Below are 20,125 nucleotides of genomic sequence, written 5' to 3' on the forward strand. Positions count from 1 at the left end.
GAGGAGAATTGGAATACAAGGTTTTGCAAGGATTAATGTTGAAAAACTATCCATGTACATATTTTGAAAATAAAAAGCTTTAAAAAAATTAAATTAAAAATTAATTAAAAAATGTATTTTCTATTTATCAGGCATTATGGTAGGTGCACGGCAGGAGGACGCAGCCCGGGTTAGCCTCCAATCTGCGCAGTGGGGAGCTCGGCTTGGGGCCATAGAGCTTTTCCAGGGCCGATTTGCATCAGGCAGAGACGCTGAGCAGAGTTTGCGGCGGTCTGCGGTCAGCTGCTAATACTCACAGTCCCACAAGAGGCTCCGGACTGGGGGCAGTGCACTTTCACCCTTAGTCTCTAGCGAGGGCTCGCAACCCCTCAGCCCAACTGGGCCACGATAGCTCGGCCAGTGCTGAATCCACTTCCTGTTGGGGAAGGGAAGACTCTCCTCAGAGCACTCCCATACCTCGGAGCCGGAAATCGGTTTACATCTCTCCCTGCTCTGCAGAGGAAGCTGGTAACTCCCTTGCCTAGGAGACATACCCTAAAGGCTTTAATCAGCTTCTATGCAGAAAAAGAGCAGGTCAGCAAACCTGAAGAGACCTCAAACAGCAAAAATGCATCAGACTGTCCTCCTTTACATGATGCTCTCATAGAAGAGACCATTAAAAAGTCTCAAAGAGAGTTAGAAGATAAATGGAAAGGAAAGAGAAGCCTTACAAAGGAGACAACAACTTCCTGAAAATACGAATTGGAAAAGTTAAAATTCCCAGAAGTGCAGAAACAAAATTGGTGAATTGGAAAAAATAAAGAACTGGCAAGAAAGTAGGATTTGCGAATTGGAAAAGACAAAGAACTCGCAAGAAAGTAGGATCTCATGGAACCTATTCAAAAATTGACCATATATTAGGACATAAAGACCTCAAAATTAAATGCAAGAAAGCAGAAATAGTAAATGCTTTCTTTTCAGATCATGATGCAATAAAAACTACATTCAACAAAAAGTTAGGGGGAAATAGACCAAAAGTAATTGGAAACTAAACAATCTCATCTTAAAGAATGATTAGGTGAAGCAGAAATTATAGATACAATTAATAATTTCCTCAAGATAATGACAATGATGAGACGTCATACCAAAATTTGTGGGATGCAAACCAAGTTAATAAGAGAATTTTATATCCTTAGAGCTTACTTGAATAAAACAGAAAGAAAATTAATGAATTGGGCTTGCAACTAAAAAGAACTAAAAAGACCAAATTAAAACCCCAATCAAATACTAAATTGGAAATTCTAAAATTAAAAGGAGAAATTAAAAATATTGAAAGTAAAAAAACTATTGAACTAATTAATAAAACTAAGAGTTGGTTCTATGAAAAAGCCAATAAAATAGATAAGCCTTTGGTAATTCTGATTAGAAAAAGGAGGGAGGAAAATGAAATTAGTAGTCTTAAAGATGCTAAAATCTTAAATAAGATATTAGCAAAAAGACTACAGAAAATCATCTCCAAGATAATACACTATGATCAAGTAGGATTTATACCAGGAATGCAGGGCCGGTTCAATATTAGGAAAATTATCAATATAATTGGCCATGTTAATAACCAAATTAACAAAAACCATATGATCATCTCAATAGATGCAGGAAAAGCATTTGATAAAATCCAACATCATTCCTATTAAAAACACTTGAAGTATAGGAATAAATGGACTTTTCCTTAAAATAATCAGCACATCTATTTAAAACCATCAGTAAGCATCATATGTAATGGAGACAAACTGCAACCATTCCCAATAAGATCTGAGTGAAACAAGGTTGCCCACTATCACCATTATATTTAATATTGTATTAGAAAGCTAGCTTTAGCAATAAGAGCTGAGAAAAGTTAAAGGAATAAAAATAGGGAATGAGAACCAAATTATCACTCTTTGCCGATGACATGATGGTATCTTAGAGAACCCCAGAATTCTGCTAAAAGTTATTAAAATAATCCCAAACTTTAGCAAAGTTCTGGTTATAAATAAACCCACATAAGTCATCAACATTCTTATATATCACTAACAAAATCCAACAGTCAGAGTTACAAAGAAATTCCATTTAAAGTAACTACTGATAATATAAAATATTTAGGAATCTATCTGCAAGGAAAATCAGAAACTTTATGAGCAAAATTACAGACCACTTTTCACACAAATTAAGTCTGATCTAACCAATTGGAAAAATATTAAATGCTCTTGGATAGGGCAAGCAAATATAATAAAGATGACAATATTACCTAAACTAATCTATTTATTTAGCGCTATACCAATCAGAGTCCCAAAAAACTATTTTAATGACCTAGAAAAAAATAACAACAAAGTTCATATGGAAAAACAAAAGGTTAAAAATTTCAAGGGAATTAATGAAAAAAAAAAAAATCAAATGAAGGTGGCTTAGCTGTACCAGATCTAAAATTATATTATAGAGCAGCAGTTACCAAAACTATTTGGTATTGGCTAAGAATAGATTATTGATCACTGGAATAGATTAGGTTCAAGGGATAAAACAGTCAACAAATATAGCAACTAGTCTTTGACAACCCAAAGATCCCAGCTTTGGGATAAGAACTTACTGTTTGATAAAATTGCTGGGAAAATTGGAAACTAATATGGCAGAAACTAGGCATTGATCCATACTTAAGCTGTACTCCAAGATAAGGTCAAAAATGGGTTCATGACCTAGGCATAAAGAATGAATATTAATAAATTAGGAACACAGGATAGTTTACCTCTCAGACCTGTGGAAGGGAAGGTCTTTATGACCAAAGCAGAACTAGAGATCATTACTGCTCACAAAATAGAAAATTTCGATTATACCAAACTGAAAGTTTTTGTAAAACAAAACTAATGCAGACAAGATTAGAAAGGGATAAACTGGGAAAATATTTTTACAGTCAAAGGTTCTGATAAAGGCCTCATTTCCAAAATATATAGAAATTAACTCTAATTTATAAAAATCAAGCCATTCTCAATTGAAAAATGGTCAAAGGATATGAAGACAATTCTCAGATGAAGAAATTGAAACTATTTCTAGTCATATGAAAAGATGCTCCAAGTCATTATTAATCAGAGAAATGCAAATTAAGACAACTCTAAGATACCACTACACACCTTCAGATTGGCTAAGATGACAGGAAAAATATGATGATTGTTGGAGGGATGCGGAAAACTGGGACACTGATGCATTGTTGGTGGAGTTGTGAACGAATCCAACCATTTTGGAAGTAGTTTGGAACTATGCTCAAAAGTTATCAAACTTGCAACCCTTTGATCCAGCAGTGTTACTACTGGGATTATATCCCAAAAGATTATAAAGAAGGAAAGGGACCTGTATGTGCCACGATTGTTTGTAGCCCTTTTGTAGTTAAAAACGAAACTGAATGGATGTCCATCGTTGGAGAATGGCTAAATAAATTGTAGTATATGAATATTATGGAATATTACTGTTCTGTAAGAAATAAACAGGATAATTTCGAAAGGCCTGGAGACTTACAGAACTGATGCTGAGTGAAATGAGCAGGACCAGGATTATATACTTCAACAACAATACTATATGATGACCAGTTCTGATGGACCAGGCCATCCTCACCAACGAGATCAACCAAATCATTTCCAATGGAGCAGTAATCAACTGAACCAGCTATGCCCAGAAAAAGAACTCTGGGAGATGACTAAAAACCATTACATTGAATTCCCAATCCCTATATTTATGCACACCTGCATTTTGATTTCCTTACAAGCCAATTTTACAATATTTCAGAGTCTGATTCTTTTTGTACAGCAAAATAACGGTTTGGTCATGTATACTTATTGTGTATCTAATTTATATTTTAATATATTTAACATCTACTGGTCATCCTGCCATCTAGGGGAGGGTGGAGGTAAGGTGAAAAATTGGAACAAGAGGTTTGGCAGTTGTTAATGCTGTAAAGTTACCCATGCATATATCCTGTAAATAAAAGGCTATTAAATAAAAAAAATAAAAAATAAATTAAAAAAAAGAAAATTAAATTAAAATGAACATGTGAGGTGTCTCAAAAGTCTTAGTGAAGGAGGCAGCTAGATGGTACAATGGATAGAGCACCAGCCCTGAGTCAGAAGGACCTGATTCAAATTCAGCCTGGGAACTTAATGCTTACTAGCTGTGTGACCCTGGACAACTCAATTAACCTCAATTGCCACAGACACAAAAAAAAAATCTCAATGAAATTTTAAATTTAAAGGGAGAGCAAAATTGACTGGGGGAATCCGATTAGGCTTCCTTTGAATTATATTTTTAAAAAATTAAGGATTCTGTGAGGGGAGAAGAGGGAAAGTACTCTCAGCTTGGGGGACAGTCTATGTTCATGCACTGAGAGAGGAGTTAAAATGTCTCATATAAGAAATAGAAAGCAGTCATTATGACTGAAAAGCCAAGTATTTGAAGGAGAGTTCACTTCATAAGTCCTTAGGAGCTGACTTTCATCACCACCACTCAACTGGAAATGCCTTCCCAAAGGTCAACAATTGCCTCTTTATTTACTTATTGGTCTATAACATCTAGGTGATATAGTAGTTAGAATAATAGGTCTGGAATCAGGAGGACCAGAATTCAAATCTAGCCTCAGACATTTACTAGTTACGTGGCCCTGAATAAGTCCTTAATCCTGCTTGCCTCAGTTTTTCACTTGTAAAAAATGAGCTGAAGAAAAATCCCCACATTGGATTATGAAGAGTCAAGCACAATTGAAATGACTCAACAACAACAATTTATTGTTCTCCTTGTATTCAACCTCTCCCTTTTCAGGTCCCCTCTACTCAGTTGCCAAATTGATATTCCTAAAGAACAACTCTGACCAAGTCATTCCCATGCTTTGTGAAGTTTCAGAGGTTCTCTGTTGTGTTTAGGAACAATTACAAAGTCCTCCATTTGGCAATTAAGTCCTTTTACAATCTTCCTCTTCATGAAGATTATGCACTGCTTCCCTACACATACTATTCAATGAGCCAATCAAATTGGCCTATTTGCTCTTTCTCATACACAATATTCTATCTCCATGCCTTTGCTAAGGTTGGCCGCCTGCCTGGAATATACACTTTCCTGACCTCTGCCTCTTAGAATACTGAAGTCCCATCACAACCCAGTTCATATGCCACTTCCTTCAATTCTGATTTCCCTAGTAGCTGGTACCAACCTCCTTCCCTATAATCATTTTGTATTTATTTCTGTATCTTTCTTTCTTTCTTTTTCTTTCTTTCTTTCTTTCCTTTCCTTTCCTTTCTTTGCTTTCTTTCCTTCTTTCTTTCCTTTCTTTCCTTCTTTCTTTCTTTCTTTCTTTCTTTTCTTTTTCTTTTTTTCTTTCTTTTCTTTTCTTTTCTTTCTTTCTTTCTTTCTCTTTCTTTCTTTCTTTTTCTTTCTATTATTAACTTATTTCTTTACCTATGAATATATTTTCCCCCTTGAAAATAGTCTCTGACCTCTCTCACAATATTGTATTTGTATCCACAGCACCTAACACTGGGCCTAGTATATAGTAGATGCCTAATAAATGCTATTGGTTGATTATCTCCACTATATAGTTAAAAAGTGGGATTTTGCTGTTGTTGAGTTGTTTTTCAGTTGTGCCTGACTCTTCATGGATCTCCTCTCTTTGGATTTTATTTTTGGCAAAGATACTGGGGTGGTTTGCCATTTCCTTCTCATTTTTTACAGATGAGGATTTGAAGCAAACAGGGATAAGTCCCTTTCCTAAGATCACACAATTAGTAGTATCTAGAGCCAGATTTGAACTCAGGAAGAGGAGTCTTCTGGACTCCAAGCCCAGTGTTCTATACAATGTCCTAGTGGGCCCTAATGGGACTAGATGATTCCCAAGATCACATCCAACTCTAAATCCGTGATAGACAGTGGACTATACTAGGCACTGTGGTGGAATATAAAAGTCATACAAGTCAATCTCTGTTCTTATTAATATCCAGTCTAAATCAAAAGATAAAATATATGCATGACCTGACTAACAATATAAAGCAACCTATGCTATGTGCCAAATGAATAGAACAGAAGACAAGGAGTTCAGATCATTATGAACTGAAATGGTCAAGGAGAGATGGACAACAAGCTAGAAAAGGACCTTGACAAATACATCTCATTCAGAACAGCAAAGAGAATTGAAGAGGAAACTTCTCATGTGCTTTTCTTTATGAATTTCAGGAATATGTACTGTAGAATTTGCTAATGTGATATATAAAAAACAAATACATTACAGACTGTGACTAACATCTTGGAACACATCTGGACAAACCTAAGATTACATTCATATTTTGCAGAAAAACTTCACAATTACCACCTTATATTTAGCCAGTTTCATATCAGAAAATTTACCTCATAACTCATCATTATCAAAAGTATTGTTAAGCTGCCATCTGTGAGAATTGCTTTTTTTTTTCCTAATGGAATTGTATAGACAAGGTTCTTGCCCAGTAGGGAATTACAGTCCAGAAAAGATTTGTCTCCTTGAGATAAATGCATATAAATAAATATAGATAAGGATAAATACTTTTATTAATAATAAAATTGACTGACGTACTGACCATAGGGTCAGTCAATACACACTCACTGAGAGTCTACAATGTGCCAGGTACTGTGCTAGGCAGCAAGAAAAAAAAGTAAATATTTGTAATTAACACTGACCGGAATTGAATTAGTGGCCCAGAGCTCCAGTGGCTAAATGTTATTTCCATTCTTCTTACCCATCCCCTCTCCTAAACTTTCATTTTTCATTCTCACTTTGCAGTCATCATCAGTTTCCAGAGGGGAAAGCTGCAATCCAGACACACTAAAAATAGAATTCTTGCCTTGTGAAAGCCAGACTCAGATTTATGATAGTTTTAAAATATGGTCCTTTATCATTAAGTTTGAAATTCTACAAGAACTAGGCAAAGTCATACTTACCTGGTCTTCAGAATATGACACACCATAATCTGTGGTGGAAAAAACTAAAACTCTTCATCCTTAGTCTTTTACATTAGGAACAGCTATCATTTTCTTTTGTCCTGACAAAATCTCTTTTCATAGGTTTTGCCCTTAATGAACAGAATCGTTGAAGTCCTGGGAGTATTGCTAACCTCGCTAACCAAAAAAAAATCTATGTCTGTAAAAATTATCACTATAAATAATTGAATGAACTTGTATTAAAAAGATTATTGAAAAGAAAGAAGAATTTTCCTCTTATATTTGAATTCTAGACCATAGTGTTATAACTAGCATGAAAAAAACAGGACTTTGCATGAAGCTGTTGTTGTAGAAGGAGAAAGAGTCCAAAGAATTTTCTCCCTAGGCTAATCATTATTTATCTCTAACCTTATCATAAGATCCTCTGATGGTCTGTGCCAGGTGTATGTTGTCATGATATCCTCAACTAGTCCATTTTACCTAGAACCTCTAAATGCAAGGGCCAGACTACCCTTCCCTAGTATTACTGTATCTGAAGTCTAACTATCTTCAGCACTATTGTGGACATCTATCCAACTGCTTTTGTCCCAGGTGAAAAAAAAATCAGTAGCGATATAAATACCTCTGATCCAATCTGAGCTCAAATAAGTAAAAGTGTATAGCACAGCAGATAAAATATAAAGTATTCAGAAAGGTGGAGTTCTCTTCTGAACCTCCCAACCTTTCTGCTGATTTTCAATCTTACATCTCCAAGTGAATTTTAGACATCTCAAAAGCATCCAGTAGGTACTTCAAACTCAACATGTCCAAAACAGAATTCATTATCTTTCCCCCTAAACTCTCCCTTCCTCCTTTCCCTAACACTGTAGTGGGCAACATCATCCTCCCAATACTTCAAGCAACTAGGTGACACAGTGCTGGACTTTGAGTCAGACCTGAATTCAAATCCAACTTCAGATATTTCCTAGCTATGTGACCCTAGACAAGTCACTTAACTCTGCCTCAGGTTCCTCATCTGTAAAATGGGGATGATAATAGCATCTATCTCAAAGGGTTGTTGTGAAGATCAATACAAACAATAATTTCAAAGTACTTACTATAGTTCCTAGTACATGTTAAGCATTATATAAATTTTAACTACTACTACTGCTATTATCTTCAGTTCCTCACTATCTCTCATCCTTTATATCCAAGTTGTTGCCAAAGCCTGCCAGTTTCACCCTCCAAAATCTTTCTAATATGCCCCTTTCTCTCTTTTGACATTATCACTACTCTAGTGCAAGCCTAGATTCTCATTCCTAGATTACTGTGTTGAGTCTGCTTGCCTCAAACCTCTGCCCTCTGCAATCCATCCCCCATTCATCCACCAAAGTGACTTTCCTAAAGCATAGGTCCAACCATGTCACACACCCCCAAGAGAGGTACTCCATTAGACTCTATCACTTCTAGGATCAAATTCAAAATTATCTGTTTGACAGTCAAAGCTCTTCATAACCTCACCCCCACCTATATTCCAGGTTCTTTACACTACACCTTCCTGACTGCTCCATGAACAAGATATCCCATCTCTCCACCACAGGCATTTTTCATACCTGGGATGGTCTTCTTCCTTATCTCCACGAATTGATTTTCTTAGCTTCTTATAAGTTCCAGCTTTTATGGAAAAGCTCCTCTTAATTCTACTATGTTCCCTCTGTTATTTTTTTTACCTTATACATAACTGCTTCATATAAATTTGTTTGCATGCCATCTCCCCCATTAGACTGTAAGCTGCTTGAAGGACAATGAATATCTTTTCATTCCTTTTGTGTCCCGAGTTTAGCATAGTTCCTGGCACATAGTAGGCATTTAAATGTTTATTGATCATTAGCTTCTGTTCTGCAATGACGTCACTGTTAAAATGTGGTGTTGAGCTAATTGGTCTCTGAGGTCTCTTTGAGTTCTAATCCTATGATTATTTTTCAAAAACTTTAAGACCTCACTTAGTCTAAATTTTATGGTGACAGACCTCAGTGCCCCTTTCCTGTTGAGGATTAAATCCTAACACTTTCTGTTCTCAATCGAGAGACTTTTCACATAATTCTAAGAAGGCAAAAAATGGAACAGGTCAAGATTTACATCTTAGTAGGTTGCTTATTAATTTTAAAAATATTCACAATTACTAAGTCTGGGAAATATAAGGAGAGTGGAGCAGAAAAGAAAACCTATGCAATCGCTAACATGGAAGAGGCTAGGGAGCCTGTTTCTAGAAAAATATGATGACATAATAGAAGGGCCTTGCTCCACAAATTGTAGTGAACATTCTGGGGCAAATTCTGCAAATTATATGATTGGTTATTGGCTGCATACCTGGAACAGGGATACATTAAAAAGGCAATGGTCAGCCAAGGACTTGCTCTTGGTCTGGATTTTTCCTGTCTGACTACTGTTCGGAGATTAGGGGGTAGAGAAGGGTGGGGAGAAACAGAAACAGAAACATACAGAGACAAATATAGGGACAGAGACGGAATATGATTAAGGGAAGAGGCCTCAGGTCCTCTTCATTGAGGCTGATATATAGTTCTGAAATAAAAACCACTGTCCTTTACTTCTTTGCTTTTTATCTTTCCTATATTTGGTGAAGTAGAATACATGTATATATGGCCTTATAGACGCCAAAAAGTCAGAAGAGAGAATAATAAGAATCCCATGTTGGGATTTTCCAAAAACTATGATGAGGAGAGATTCCAGATAACTTGTTTGACCTAGCCCAGTAGCACCTGAGATGAAGAATATGCTTTCTGGAAGCAGAGAAAAGAATCACATATAGAAAAATTCAGCTTTTGAGAGCGAATAATTTCTTGATTTTATGGTACAAAGAGAGAATTTCTCTCTCATGCCCTTACCCTCATCTGCCATGGATGCACAATCTTAGATACTAATTAGCTGTGTGACCTTGAGCAAGTCACTTAACCCTTTTTGCCTCAGTTTCCTCATCTGTAAAATGAGCTGGAGGAGAAAATGGCAAGCCATTCCAGTATTTCTTCCAAGAAAACCCCAACTCTTGTCACAAAGAGTTGGATACAACTGAAATGACTAAATAATAACAAAACACTTCGTACAGTGACATAAGTGATATAAAACTCCCCTAAAAAGTATAGGACACATTATCCCATTGCCAAATCTGTAGAATTCAGGGGAAAATAGGCTTAAATTTACAGAACATATGTAGGCTTGTGTAGGAAATATCCTTTAAGCTTGATATTTTAAGGGAGCTAGAGGTTCTAAAAGTGAGAAGTAAAAAAGGAAAGCATTTCAGGCAATACAAAGGCATGAAAGCAGAAGATGGAATATTATGTCCAGGAAAGGGGAAATATATCAGGCTGAAACAGAGAATATATGAGCAAAACAATTTGAAATCACTCTGGAAATATAGGTTAAAGTGAAATTATAAAGAGTTTAAATGTCAAATAAGATATTGTATTAAAATAAAAAATAAGCAAACATTTACTATGTTCCAGGCATGATGCTAAACTTTTTATAATTATATCATTTGATTTTCATAAGAACCCTGGGAGATAAGTGCTATTGTTATCCCCATTTTCAGTTAAAGAAACTGAGGCATTCAAAAATTGTCACTTTTCCAGAATCACATAATTAATAACTGTCTGAGATCATATTTGAACTCAGGTCTTCCTAACTCCAGACCCTGAAATATATTCACTGCATAACCTTGCTGCCATACTATAATATGGAGACAGCATCTTCCTGAGTAGGAGAATAATATTAACAAACCTATGCTTTCATTTTTAGATAGTTTTTTGAATTACAAAAAGGTTAGACTACTAGCTTATGGTCATAAAACTAATATCTGAGGTAGGTTTTGAAGCAAAGTATTTTACTCTAGCCATTATATCATACTGACTTATCTCTCATTTGTTACCATAAGTATCATCTTATAAGATATTAAATAATTGACCAGAAAAGACCTGCTTCATTACAGTAGCAAAAAGTCAAATCTTTTACAAAACCCAATTTACTCTTAAACATTTTTATAAAGATCAATTTAAATTAAATACATTTATTTTCTAGGATGAAAGTTATTTACTAGAAAGATCCAAATTGAATTTGAAAGCAAAAGCATTCTGATTTTCTACATACCGTATTTTCACGTCCTGATCAGAGGAATAAATTGGATCGTGGCTCAGGTAACTAAATTCTCGTTCAGTTTTATATGTTTTTAATTTGTCTTTGAACTTGTATTCTGTAGAGACTTCTATAACTCTGTTAAAATATGGGTTTCATCACACACAGGAAGAAACAAAATCTACAGTGATATTTCCTCTTTATTAACTCATCACACAACAGCAAAGAAAAAAATGGGCATCTCATCCTCCTAGATTTTCAAACTGGAAATGATCCAAGTAGCAATGCCTATGGTCTTTTTATGATACCAAAAATAAATGAGATTTTCCAGAAAAGAACTTGGTTTCTTTATCTCCAAAACCCTTTGGTTTAGAGGCTGAGTTATGTTCTGAAGAAAGTAATAATTCTCCTTCAAACTATACATTAGGAAAAATACAATTATCTTTTGCTTATTTTTTTTCCTTTTGCTTCCATTGCTCTCTCTAGTATTTTCTCTTCTTGTTCCAAGTAGTATCTCTGGATACTGCTACTAAATGAGCAGGACAGATATATAGATGCAGGAGGCATTGGTATGCGAGAAAGACCAAGATGTCAGTTTCCCAGGAAGATAACAGTTCAATGAAATATAATCTGTGGCACGTAAGACAATTTCTGGCCATATGTTATTCTGTTCTTGGGATTCCTGGGTAACCTGCCAACAGCATGCATGTAGACCAAATAAATCAATCCTTTCTGCAGATTATTTGTACTGATAAATTATTTATATGTTTACACAAATCAATTGACCAAAATTAGACATTGCAACAGTTTCTAAACAATGTTTTATATAAATTAATAGCTGTGGTTTTGTATACTCAACAAAGTGATCAAGTCCATTGACAATTTTTCAATTCTCTTAATCATGAGGTTCATAAAATCTCAGTCATAAGGAACCTCAGAATCCAACTCATTTCTGAGCAAGAATCCCCAGTACAATATACAACATGCCTAATATAACACATACTACAGCCTCAACAAGAGAGCAAATTTTTTGAACTCTTATTTTCCAGGAAGGGCTTCTTTGACACAAATGTGTTTTGTTGCTTCTCCAACTCAATGCTCCCATTCCTGCTTTCTGAGGTCAAACAAAACAAGTCTAACATCTCTTTAACATGATGGACCTTCAAATAGCTGAAATGGACTAACATTTCCTCCCCTCGAGTCTTCTCCATCAGCTCATACCCATATAACAAACTCAAGGCCGTCCACATCCTGATTGCCCTCCTCTGAACACTCTCCAACTTATTAATGGCCTTTTTAAAATGCTGCATTGAGAACTGCTTGAGATCCTGCCTGCTCTTAAATATTATGTCTCTCTTCAACCTAAGATGACACTATTCTTCTTGGCTGCCATGCAGTACTATTGACTTGCATTGGGTTTGCCATCCATCAAAATGTCCAAAGCTTTTTCAAACTGTTCTCTTAAATTTGTAAAGATTATTAGAAGTTAAGTATAAATTTTCACATTTATCCCTAGTAAGTTGGTGTGTGAAAAGCATACTGACTTTAGACTAACAGGATATTAATTCAAATCCCTTCTCTGAAAAGACTGTATGACAGAACTCAGCTTCCTTATCAATAAAATTAAGAGTTTCGATTAGATGGCCTCTGTGATCCCTTTCAGCTCTATATCTAGAAGATTTGGTCTTAATTTATGTGACAATTAAAAAGGTTTGAGTGACATCGTTTCTGGGAAATTTAATTAGATCAGTTTTACTCTGGATAGTCAATTTTCTGTTCATTATGGAAAACTGAACCAACATTTGCCCTTTTCCTAAGCTGAAGTACCTTCCCATTTTCCAAGATCTTCTAACAATATCTATTACTGGCTCAGCAATCATATTTTCCACACTGTCAATGCTAGAATGAATGATCATTTATTAATCACTTACTAAGTGTTGAACATTGTGTTAATAACATCATATTAATCATTGATTTAAAAAAAAAAAAAAAGAAAAAAAAATCATTGATTTAATGATTAGGCCACAACAAGGGGCCTTTGATATTTTAAGTGTCAGGATTACCTGAAAGTTAAGACAAAGCCCACTAAAATCTAGGCCAAAAAAAGATCCATTTTGAAAGTTATACTATCATACAAAATGTAGGTTCCCCATTTGATCATCGGAAGCAAATGGAGATAATATCAGACGTTCTAGCTTTCCAGAGTGATTGGTTTCTATGCTATTGCTAGTTTACACATCACAATTTAACTCATTTCATGGTACCAGTGCTAGGTCCACTTTCAGATCTAATTCAAGGCCTACATAAGGTCAAGAGCCATGAAGAAATGTGTATATTTATCAATATTCTCACTCCTGATCATTAATTTATAGCCTATGGTCTGATACTTGCTTTATTTCTAGCTATTTTTCTTGAGAATTTTATTTACATAGTGGTTTATTTTGGTGACAACTCCTTGTGATCAACTTTTGTTGTTATTGTCATTTCTGTCATGTCTGACTCCCCTATTGGGGATTTTCTTGGCAAAGATATTGGAGTGGTTCATCATTTCCTTCTCTAGCTCATTTTATAAATAAATAAAATTAAGTGATTTTTCTAAGATCTAGTAAGCTAGTAAATGTCTCAGGTTGAACTTTTATTCAGATCCTCTTAAGTTTAAGGTGCAGTACTTTATCCACTGCACCATCTTTGTGTCCCCATATGAACTACTAGAATGCTTTAATCTTCCTGGAACAAGCTCTTCAAGGAACAAGAACAATTGATGACTGAAGATTCTGATAATTAAAGAGATCTTAAGAAATCTAAAAGAAAAGCATGAAATATTTACATAATTCCAAGACCTTTCTGTGATTAAAGTATATTTATAAAATACAAACAGAACTTAAATGTGTTTAAATAATGATTTTATAAAAATTTAATTGTGTACCAACCACCATTAGGTAACAAATTGGATCAAATGAGCTATGACTTTATAATTCTATAATAGCCTAATGAAGCAATTACTTTATCTACAACTGCAGCAGGTATGTCTGCAATTCTATTTTATCTCTGTGGGAACCTGAGGGTTCCACGAGTATCTACAGAGAAAAGCACAATTTGTGAGACCAATAATAAGCTCTAAGCTCTATGAAGTTAGCATTTGGGAGAAGTCATGCACTCAAATGAGAAAAGCATATAATCTAGATTCTGATTTCCTTTTCCTGTCTGCTGCCTTGGAGCTTCCTGCCATCAAATCATTGATCAAGAAAGTGCAGAAGTTGGTAGCTGCTACTTGAAATGGGTTTGCATACTAGCAAGCAAGCAAGTGGCAGCTGACTTAGGGAAGGAGTAGAGAGGGACCAGAGTTAAAGGAGAAAGGGCCCCAAATCCTGAAACTAGAAACTCTGGAAAATATTGTCATTAATGTACTAAAAATAATTTTCTTCTCTCATTTTCCACCTGCTTTCCCTTGTTATAGTATCATAAAAAAGAGTTGCAATTGCAGAAACACCTTCCCCATCTACCATCTGAGGATTGTTGTGAAATATCTTTTTCTCACTGTCAAACTGGGAGGAGAAGTAGGAATAGACTTTTGGGGAGATGACTGTGGATAGATGATTCCTTATAAGAATACTTAATTATTTTCTGTCAATGTCTGCTTTGGTCAATAAACTATGTGGTCATACTATATAGAGTATTTGAGTTTCCAGAGTAATTTCAGAGGTAATAGAAAGCCACTGGAGTTACTTTTTTTTCTGTGAGTAGACTTTAAAATAATTTTTTATTGGTCATGTTAAATAATAGGACTGATAATCTCATTAAGAACTTTGGTATAATGCCATTATAGAATGATGCATACACAACATAGCATTTTCACTCTTTTTGTTGTTGTTGTTTGCTTGCATTTTGTTTTCTTACTCATTTTTTTCCTTTTTGATCTGATTTTTCTTGTACAGCAAGACAATTGTATAAATATGTATACATATGTTAGATTTAACATATATTTTAACATGTTTAACATAAAAATTAGACATAGAATGATTCATAAATGAGCCAAGATCACAAAAGATTTGACAATATACAGGGGTATTCTGATAAATGTTTAATGACTAGCATTCTGGAGAAAAAAATCCTGTGTATATAACCCATTATTATGTTTAATCTGCATTATTAATATTTCTCCATCACTTTCTTAAGTCTACAAAATAGTAAATCAAGCCTCAATTTGTAGAATTTTTAAACTTTTTTAAACTTTTTTTAACTTTTAAGATATAAATAATCACACTGAAAATTTAATAATTGGCTCTTAGGAGCCACTCTAAATTTTGGGCATACCTTTGGTTATATATATATAAAGAAATCAATAAGCTTTCCAACAAAAATCAGTCATCTAAACTGTCTTAAACAAATTTTAAGTGAACTATACTTAATCATGGAATTTATTCTAACTACAGGAAAAAGGCCACCAAATTAAGTTAGAAATAAACATTTTTATATTTATTATATTTAGTTTTCTTCACATTATCCTAAGAAAATTTAAAAATGCAATTTTTATATCTTACAATCACTTATTCTTCATGGAAACTGGCCAGAGAACTTATTCTCTGTAAAACAATCCTCTCACTTCATGTAGAACTATGATTTTTAGCATAGGTCTCACTTATTCATGGCCATTGTTTAAAATCTTTTATTCTGAGCAGGACCAGGAGATCATTATATACTTCAACAACAATACTAGATGATGACCAGTTCTGATGGATCAGGCCATCCTCAGCAACGAGATCAACCAAATCATTTCTAATGGAGCAGTAATGAACTGAACTAGCTATGCCCAGAAAAAGAACTCTGGGAGATGACTAAAAACCATTACATTGAATTCCCAATCCCTATATTTATGCACACCTGCATCTTTGATTTCCTTCACAAGCTAATTGTACAATAATTCAGAGTCTGATTCTTTTTGTACAGCAAAATAATGTTTTGGTCATGTATACTTATTGTGTATCTAAGTTATATTTTAATATATTTAACATCTACTGGTCATCCTGCCATTTAGGGGAGGGGGTAGGGGGGGGGGGTAAGAGGTGAAAAATTGGAACAAGAGGTTTGGCAATTGTTAATGCTGTAAAGTTACCCATGTATATATCCTGTAAATAAAAGGCTATTAAAAAAAATAAATAAAATAAAATCTTTTATTCTTATATCCAATTATCTCATAGTAAGGCAAGGAAAACTCCTATCTCTTGTCCCATTTGACCCTTGGATGCCTCTCAATTCTAGGCCTGAGTGGGGCCAAATTCCTGAAGTCCTGTACAAGGTTTGGGCTACTAATTCCTTGAGACAAAAGTAGTAACCTTAAAAAAAAAAAAAAGCCATAATTTATACCTTCTTGTCCTTGCTTTTAATATCTTTTTTTCTGTGATATCTGGAAAACTCATCCATAAGTGTCTTCAAAAATATGCTGACTAGAGCACAGATTTCTTCTGTGCAACCTAGTCTCCGAATTCTATATTGTAAGTGGTATTTCTACTTCTTCATATAAGATGTTGAGTGATGAAGTTTTGGAATCCAAATTTGTTAGTTCCATTGTCATTTATGATGAAAATATATTACTATAGAAATGTTAGTAGATGTGTTCTACTTTCTGCCATCCTCTTTCCGATATCATCTATAAATATTGTTCAGTTGGCTTAATTTATTTTTCTCTTATATGAGTTTCATTTTCCCTTCCAGAGCTATTGCTGTTTTGCACAGCAATTCAGATCACAAGCTACAGCTATCTGTAATTTTTTTTTTTTGCAGATGAGCTTCTACTCTAAACTGTAGAGTTTCTCTATTTGCCAAGGAGTTTAAAAATTTCTGAGATTCTGGGCCTTTTCATTGTGTTGGCTGTTTTACATTTATTACATTTAATAAGACGTAGTGATAATGCTTTTCCATTGAGATATCCAGGCAATCATTTTAAATGATTAAGTTCTCAGACAATCTAAAAATACCACAAAATCATGCAACTAAAAGGATTCAAGTCTCTGGGTCGAAATCAAGAATACCCATGAAACTACCCATCATCAAGGGCATGAATAACCAAAAAGCTACTACACACTTGAAAGATTTCACATTTAAGAAACAATGTGTTCCTTTCTTTCAGTACAATGATGGATCCGCTGGATGTGCACAGGGAGGACTGAAGCAATAGGGCTGGACACAGGGTTATTGGCCTAACAAGAGTACTAAGTTCATGGAGCATATGCCCCAAAATGCAAAGTAATGCAGAAAGTTAGGGTTTAGATGTGAATTTTCTTGTTATTGGGCAGATCCAGGTCAACAAGGATCCTAAAATGCATAAGCAGGCTTATAGGGCTTATGGCCGAATAATTCATAAATGAGTTTCCTTCAGGATTATATTTACTGGAAAAAACAAATTGTTCTTAAGCCAGAAAATGAGATTGCTCAAAAGAAAATATCTCAAAAAAAATTTATTTATAAAAACAAAAATTTATGGCTTGGGAATAAATGTGATATTAACATGAAAATAAAAGTGAAATTAAAGCATTTGCTATATGAATGTAATATAAACAATTTATGCCTATTATATAAATATTTATATTGACGTATTTCTGATGTGCTTTAGGTGAGCACTTCCTATTTTCAAATAATATGTTTGAGATTTAGCACCAAATTAGTTTCAAGTGTGGTTGGCAGAGAAAGACTGACGTACAGATGGAATTACTCTTAAAGCAAACAAGGAAGGGCACTGATGGAGATCAGTTTAACATCGTAGTCCCATCCTCTATGAGATCTTGGGCAACCCCACTTTGCTTTGTCCATTCAGAAGTCTGAGTTATGTCAAACCTCTGAAGTTAAATTTCCCCTATAAATCTGTCCATGGCTCCTGCCATCTTTGCTGACTCCCTTTGGATTTTGCCACCAGGGCACTTTCCCCTCACCTTTCTCCTCTCATCTCCCACAATGCCTCTATTCTTTCTCCTTTTTATAGTTAACTAACTCTTTTAAGGTACTAACCTTCTCTATAGATTTAGCCTGTCAATTAAGGGTAGCCTCATGGGGTGTTCCCTTTCTCTTGAGTAGTTGTGAGTTCCTCTAGGGAATTTGTCCTATCCATCATTAGTTGTAAAATCCCTTTTCCTTGCTAACTATATGCTCTCCCAACTCTATTACATATTTACCACTCCTGGTGTCTATTGTATCTCTTCATTTTGTCTGTAACCCCTTCTCTTAAATCAACCTATAATATCATCATTTGTGAACTAGGAATTGCTCTCCTAAATCACATCAAAATGATGAGATTGATGTAGGCACCAAATGTTGGGATTCAATAATGTGAAGAATGCATAATGGCTATTCTTTTTGGAAAAGATAGGTTTATTTAGGAAAAGAGATTAAAATAAAATGAAGAGATACAATAGACATCAGAAATGATATTGGGAGAGCATATAGTTAGCAAGGAAAAGGATTTAAAAATTAGTGATAGAAAAGACAAGTTTCCTAGTGGAACTCACAATTAACCAGGAGAAAGGGAAGGAATGAGGGGAAAGATGCCATGCGACAGAGTGCCATGACAGCATACTCCAAAGGGGCTCAACAAAGATGGCATGAGCTTTGAACAGAATTATAGGAGAAATTCAACCTCAGGGGTCTGATATAACTCAGATTTCTGACAGGATATAGCAAGGCAGGGCTGCCCACAACCTCCATAGAGTGTGGGACTAAGAAGTTAAACTGATCCCCATCAGTGCCCTTCTCTGTTTGCTTTAGGAAATAATTCCATTAATACTTCAGTCTTTCTCTGTCAATTTCATCTAGTTACTCAGAACCTCATCATTTCTATTTAACACAAATTATCATGCCATATACCATTGCCTGTAAAAACAAAAAATTCCCCAACATATAATGTTTTTGTCATTTACTCACTTCATGGCTACTTCAGTCAGTTAACTAATTGCCAAATCTCAATTCTTCCCCAAGTACACTCAAGACATTTTCTGTCATTCCCTCAGAAAGCTCTTTAATCTGGAAGCTTACTTTATTTGATGTGAACCCTAAACCAGTTTGTTCTCAGGAATTGCTAATATGAGCCCATCCTATTTCTATTATTGATCATAATCAGGTCAGTTTCCCCAGACTATTTTGTTAACATATTCGAGACAAACTTGATGGGAACTCAATTTTCCTAGACTATCTTTAAGACAATCACAACATCTTAAAACACAGCCTTGCTCCTCCCTAGATTTCACCTTCATTTGCTCCTCTTCCCTCTGAGCTATAAAAAGTCATAACTCCCTCCTAAAAAGAAAGCTGCTCAATCCGTATGATCCCACCTTGCCTAGTTGTTTTTGTTTGAACCCAAGAGCTATTTCACATGAATATATGGCAAGCCTTTGTAACCTATGATGACATCCATCATTGTGTCTCTGATATTATTTCTTCATACCACAAACTGAACCAGTTTATAATATTCTTTTACAATTATGCTCTTCCAAATCTACTTCATATATCTATTTCATATTATCACTTCTGGTGCCTTTATTTCACATCACAGCCATAGCATTTACACACTAAAATACTCTCTGCCCTTTTGGTCTCTTCCTGATGGAATGATTCTTCCATTTAAGAAGGGCACCCTTCTTCTTCCTTTCCAAACTACACTCTCTCTAGTCAGGTACCTTCAGGACTTTCAAGTCTTCCAATTTTCTGGACAAAGCTTTTTAATTTCCTTTAATGTGCTGTCTTTTCCTATTACAATGTAAGTTCCTTGAGGGTAAGGACCATACCTTGTCTTTGTTTTTCTAGCCTGTATTTGTATTCCCAACTTTAGCATGGGCACAAAATAAGGGCTTAATAAATACTTGGTGAATGATTAGCAACTAACATTTCTTAAGCTCCTGCTGTGTGCCAGGCACACAGCTGGAAATACAAAGAAAGTGAACAAACAACCAAAAAACCAGTCCCTGCATTCAATAGTTCAGGATCTAATATACTTAGATAACTAGGTGTTAATAGTGTGATAGAAAGAGATGATTTGATGAGATAACACTTGGGATTG

General features: G+C 34.9%; 1 pseudogene; it reads left to right on the top strand.

Moving 5' to 3' along the window:
* The first annotated feature begins 17,040 nt into the window (after positions 1-17,040).
* LOC100918603 lies at positions 17,041-17,574 on the top strand (annotated as a pseudogene).
* The last annotated feature ends 2,551 nt before the right edge of the window (positions 17,575-20,125 follow it).

The sequence above is a fragment of the Sarcophilus harrisii genome, chromosome 1 (genome assembly GCF_902635505.1).
Source record: "Sarcophilus harrisii chromosome 1, mSarHar1.11, whole genome shotgun sequence".
NCBI lineage: Eukaryota > Metazoa > Chordata > Mammalia > Dasyuromorphia > Dasyuridae > Sarcophilus > Sarcophilus harrisii.